This window comes from Argentina anserina, chromosome 2 (genome assembly GCF_933775445.1).
Source record: "Argentina anserina chromosome 2, drPotAnse1.1, whole genome shotgun sequence".
In the NCBI taxonomy this organism is placed as follows: Eukaryota; Viridiplantae; Streptophyta; class Magnoliopsida; order Rosales; family Rosaceae; genus Argentina; species Argentina anserina.
The window spans coordinates 2,958,940-2,965,702 of record NC_065873.1 but is presented as its reverse complement, the minus strand read 5'-3'; the positions used below and the strand labels follow the sequence as shown (position 1 = coordinate 2,965,702).

Here is a 6,763-nt window from a genome sequence, read left to right as displayed (position 1 = left end):
TGGTAATAATCCACACAAACTCTCACAAAACTCACAAATAACTCCATTCAAATTCTCACACACACAAATCCACGCTAGAAACCTCACCACAAGCAGGATACAAACGACTTCGAGGTCTTCGGAGTCGTCCCTCAACCACCACTAATCTGCACCTGCGGAAGTATCCCCTACACCATTGAATTGGTGCACCGGGATTGTAAACACAAACCCGGTAAGCTTTACAGCTCGTATGAGTAAAATGAAAATATATGACTTGCATATCAATATATACGAAAATCCAGAAATCAAACGAATATAAATGCACTCATGAGTCAATGGACGGCCCATCTGGTCGTCCCAAAGAAATATGAAATAAAACGCTCATGAGAAATTAAGTAACCCTTCTGGTTACCCAAATGCATTTATATTACGGGTACCAAGAACGCTGGTACACATCTGTTACCCCTCTCGTAATACACCGCCGATATTGGATAGCCACCCGCTACCCAACATCCAAAACAATCTGAGTACCCATGAGCAGATAATAACCCGTTACCTCACATACAGTACTATGACAGACAGACTAGAGCTCTAACTGTATCGTAACTTTCGCCCGGCCAAAGGCTAGGTTCCGACTTGCCAAACACGTACAATAATTTCACATCATATTGTACAAAATCAAGTCCGAAGACAATTCAAGATTTTAACAATCTCCATGTTAAAATCACGTACAATAATCACTCCTCATATTGTACCAAAAATCACATGCTCGATAAAATCTTTTCATCAAAATAACATCATCACAATAAAATCATAACAGTATATTATATAGCAAACTATATATATATATGTATTTATTTACCAATTATACAATACATATATATAATCCACTATATCATATACATGTCATAATTTAGAAACAAGTCCGAAGACAAAACGTTTAACAAACTCCATATTAAAATCACATGCTTGTCATCGAAATGACTTATTTCAAATGAATTCATAACAGTATATATTATAGCAAATCATTTATATATGTACTTATTACCATTTATACAATATATATATATATATATATAATCCACTATATTGTATACATGTCGTATTTCAATATTTAAAACTCTTGCAAAAATCTTGGAATCACCGCAAGGGTAGATTCGTAAATATGTGAGATTTTACTCACCTTATCGACTCGAGCGTAATTCCACAATTTCCGAAGATAATTCCTTTCATTTATTTATTGATCACCTTGAAAAGATAAGAAAAGAATTTAGAAACATTTCGTAAACCTTTAAATGCCGAAACAGTAATAATCGGTTACTGTTCAGCATTTTTCGGTTTTTACGAATTTACTGTTCACCGTCACTATTCAGTGTACTATTCACTGTTCATTGTTACTATTCACGTATTTACTATTTATGTATTAATGTACAAATACACATCCAATACGTATTGTTATACGAGTACATACTGTTTACGTATTCTTGTACGTATAAATACTATTTAAATGTACTTACTGTTTCAGTAAATAATAATTACTGAATTACCCTTCCAAAATTACTTTTTACTTTTACTAAAAGTAATTTACATTTACATTTACCGTACGTAAATAAAATTTACATTTACATTTATCGTACGTAATTAAAATTTACATTTTCCGTACGTAAATCACCTTTTTACATTTACCGTACGTAAAAATAAATTACAAAATTACCCTTTTCAGAAACACTGTTCACGTCGCCGCACGTGGCGGCGCGTGGGGTGCACGCGCCACCTCCGGCAGGCCGCGCGTGGCGCATACGCGCCACTCACTGTGGCAGCGCGTGGGGCCCACGCGCCGATACCAACCACGGCGCGTATGACGCCACCGCCACCTCAAAACCATCCTCCTTTCCTCCTCCGTCCTTCCCACGGCCCAAAACCACCCCTACACTACCTCACTCTCTCGCACGCACCGCCTAAAGCGGCGGTAACCTCTCCTTCCTCCTCCCTCTCCAATCTCTACCAAAACAAGCCAAAAACAACCACAATTCACAACCAATCTATCAGTTACATCGATTCATACCTTAATCGAAGCCAAGAACTCCGATTTGGCTCCGGAAGAGCTTGGATCGCCGACAGTTCTTCGATTCCTCGGGGAGGGCTTGAATCGTGGGGTTTTGTCCCTAAATCGATGGCAGAAGCTCCAAGGGCGACGATCGGCGTTGTGATGCTCTCCTTTGTGCCCTCGCGTCGCCAAAGTGGTGCTCTTGATGGTGGCGATGGAGCTTGCAGCCTCGGGTTGGAGTGCGGAGGCTCACGACGTCACGAGGTGCTGCGACGACCTTGGGGTTCGTAGAGGAGAGCCGTGCGGTGCTCTTGGGCTAGGCGGTGAAGACCACGGCAGCCTGAAAGTTGAGATCGCCGGTGTTGAGGAGGTTCGGAGGGAGAGAGTTCGAGGGAAAGGAGAGAGAGACGAGAGGGAGGCGCAGGGGTGAGGGGAAGAAGTGGGTTTCCGAAAATGGAAACCCTACTTCAGAAATGTTTCCTTTTATACCCTTTTTTTTAAAATCAGAAACTAACTTCCATCTTTAATAACTTTTACGTACGTCGTTCGATTAGAACACGTCACATATTCACAAACTCGTATCGACGAGCCCTACAACTTTCGTGAAGGAAGTTTTCGCAAATGAGCGACGGAAATAAAAGTCGATATATACGTAGCGGAAACGTAACGTTGTTCGAATTAAACGTTCCGAGAACGTTCCCATTTCTCGTTTCATAACGTCGCAACCAATCAAACTCATTCTAATTAAATTTCACAATTTTATAGAATTCAAATCACACTCAAATATTGTTTGAAAATTAGGGTTATTACATCTCCTAAATGCATTTTAGATCGAGTCATATTTTTCGTGAGGGCAATTAAGCTGCTGATGCTCTTACTAATTTTGGTGTTTCTTCAGATAGTTTTACTTAATGGTATTCAATTCCATATTTTTTTGCGAGTCATTGTAATAGAGATCGATTAGGATTTCTTAATTTTTCGTTTTCGTTAGCTGTTTCTTAGTTGGTTGAGGGATAATTGTGTTTGTTATTCTTTATTCCTTTTTGTATTTTTTTCGTTTCAATAAATTTTCGTATTATGTTAGTACTCTCTACGCTTACTCAAAAAATAAATAAATTTAAGTGTAAATTTCAGCTCCCAAAATTAAACCCAGCATTAAAATAGACGAATATATATATATATATATATATATATATATATAATTATGCTTATAAAATCACTTGCTTATTAGTCTATAAATAAATTACACAAGGTAGTCGCATGATGAAGGATCCGATATGTGATTTTTGTTTCTCATTGATCAAGATTGCTGCCAGCAACATCCACAACGAACCTGTACTTAACATCGTTCTTCTCCAACCTTTCAATGGATTTGTTGATGTAATCCATTTTAATTACTTCAATACTTGATGTTACTCCCTTATCTTTGCAGAATACAAGCATTTCCTCCATCTCCTTCATGCTCCCTATGAAGCTCCCCGTGCACATTGGAAGTTTGGAATATATATTAGGGGTGTTAATCGGTGTGAATGGTGCGGTTTATAGGTGATACCGAACACTAAACCGTTCTATTTATTCGGTTTGGTTTTTCACTTTTTTTTTCAAAAACCAATTGTGTTCGGTTTGGTTTTTCTCTGGTTTATAACGGTTTTTCTTTCGGTTATTTTGTAAAGAAAATCGGAGTTTCTTTCCTTGTCTATCTACTTGATTCTTAACGAAATAAAAAGAACATGCGGACAGATTTGTAAAATTCTATTTACAAGATATAGTTGCTTCACAAATGCATACAATTGCAAAAAGCCACTAAACAAGTTATACCACATTAGTAGGCATGTTGTGGTTCCAATGTCTAAAATTCAAAATATTAAATTTTGACCGTCAGATGTGATCAGCATATTTAAATAAGGATATGGTAAAAAATTCATCTAATTTTGATAATATTTGGGTCTCGATCGATGTGGTCAACATTAACTTAATTTCATCTAATTAAGTGAATTTGTTCTTACCCCCTCCTTCTTGACTAGTTTTGGTGGATTTTTTCATGCACACACTCTCAAATTTATGTGATGTAGCAGCTCGTGTAAAATTTTCAAAAATTTTACGTTCCAGGGATAAGGCTACCCATAGGGGATAATAAGCGTAAAAATGATTGACCGCCTCAATCGGGACACAAACGTTATCGAAAATATGTGATTTTTTTTACCATAACCATATTTCACTATACGTAACGCATCATGCGGACAGATTTGTAAAATTATATCTATAAGATATAGTTGCTTCACAACTGCATACATTTGCAAAAAGACCACTAAACAAGTTATACCACATTAGTAGACATGTTGTGGTTCCAATATCTAAAATTCAAATTATTAAATTTCGACCGTCGGATGTGATCAGCATATATAAATACAGATATGATAAAAAATTCACCGAATTTTGATAAAGTTTGGGTCTCGATCGATAACATATTTAATTATGTATATTAAATATATCTATAAATAATATAATTTCTTTATAATATATATATATATATTCGGTTTTTCGGTTCGGTTTCGGTTTCCAAACATCCCAAACCAAAACCACACCAAATCTTTCGGTTTGGTGCGGTTTTTTTGCGGTTTGGTGCGGTTTTTTTTTTCTTCGGTTTTTTCGGTTATGGTTCGGTTATTTTTCGGTTTTCGGTTTTCAATTAACACCCCTAATATATATATATAATTAGCAACTTATGTAAGTGCATGCTGAACTATCGATATTATTGGCAACCAAAGCTTTAAATTATCATTACCAAAATAAAAGTTCAAAATTATGAATTAGTTGATCATCTATATCAGTCCGTTTACCAGTTACCACAGCATGGAGCTAGTCCATCACTATGCATGATTGCATGAAATGCTATTGTTTGAAGATGATGTATTAACACACAAGTTGTATATCTCTAATAAAATCGTAAATGGAATTACTTGGTGGCCTCCCATTTCTAGAATGTCAATTTTTTCCTTCGCAAGTTTAAGCCAAAAAAAAAATTGATCGAAGTTATCAATGTAAAATAAAAACGGCAATTAGTGTACAAAGTCAGATCACTGATCTACTTACCAAGCGTGAGCTTTGAGGAGGCGAATTGTAGAGGGGTCTTAAAAGCACCAAGCAAGATCAATTTCCCATCAAGTTTCAGTAATGAAAGGTAAGGCTCAAGAGGATGGAACACAGGCACTGTGTCAATAATGTAATCCAGAGAGTCAGCAGCTTCTTGGATCTTTGTAGCATCAGTGCTAACCAAGAACTCATCAGCGCCAAGATCAACCATAGCTTCATGTCTCTTCTTATCAGAAGAGCTTATCACAGTGACATGGTGTTCCATTGCTTTTGCCATCTTCACCCCTATATGTCCAACACCTCCAAGTCCCAGTATTCCTCCTCTTAGTCCACTAGTATTCAGACCAAACTGCCGAAGAGGGCTGTACACTGTCACCGCGGCTAGTGGCGCCGCCTGCTGCGGAGCCATGCCATCCGGTATCTTCACTACAAACCTAAAATCCAAACCAAAACCAATTAACATAAACCTAATCAAAGCTAATTGAGAAATATCAGGCATCAGCCCAAGCTCTAATGTACATGTATGGTATAGTTTATATCAACGAGCTGCTTCTTTCATAATATTCGGTTAATTATTTACTTATCATCATTTAGTTATAAATACTTTTGATTAACGACAATGGCGGCAGAAAAACCGCCTTGGGTGGTCGGAGTAAACATCGTTATATGTCCAGATCTTTTTGTTGCAGTATTGCTCGTTGTCTGTTTTGCATGGATTGCAGTTTCTGCAGCAACCTACGACGTGCCCGACTCCGACTACTTCTCCAACTTTGAGCTTGATCACATTTGATCCCACTTCCACCACCTCACCAACTATTCATGCCTATATATCAAGTAAATGCAGTATAATCAAACCGGGCATAAATTTTGATATGTGCATAAGTTCAGAAAACATGGAAGTTTACTAATCTGCTATTCTCATTGATTATGAATGTGGAAATTCTATGAATACCCAGGAACCAATGGATAGCGTGACACCCCAAGTTGACTTCTAGCCTGGTGAAGATCAGTGTGGCAGATTCCACAGCACAGAACTTTGATGTAAACATCTTCTAGGCCTGTGTCTCTGAATTTTGTTTCTAATTAGAACATGATAATCATGAATCAAGCTCTCAGCATAATTAGAGGATATAAATCTGCATAGTTACCTAAGAGTGTAGGTGTAGGGTGAGAGTATCCCAGATGAATCTCTTGCCGCCCATCCTGTAGTTGTTCTCTCCTCCTTACCACTAGCTATTATTTCCAATCTATTTGGGATGTAAGTGTGCTTCGGAAAATCCGATGAGAGAAACCTTATATAAAGACACTAGCTAGCTCGATAGTAAATATTGGCCACTACATATTTACCTAACTGATCATAATACATAAATGTTGGACTACCACTAAGAATAGACGGAGATATTAGTTTTCTTTGATATATAAGGTCTAAGACTCTTGACACGTAAAATGTGCATCGTCCTAAGCAAAAGCGAGTGATTTGAAGTTGTGCGAATTGGGAGACAAAATATTAGTTACCAACAAGTTTGATAAAAACAAGCAGAGAAATAAAACTAGAGTAATGCTAGTAAGCCCATTATTTGAGAGACCAGAGATTTCACTAAATAATACTTTAATTATTGGTTATTATAACATTTAGTACCTCAT

General features: G+C 37.1%; 1 pseudogene; it reads right to left on the bottom strand.

Annotated features, from left to right (window-relative positions):
* Nucleotides 1–3,319: 3,319 nt before the first annotated feature.
* Nucleotides 3,320–6,763, bottom strand: LOC126782505 (probable cinnamyl alcohol dehydrogenase 1; annotated as a pseudogene).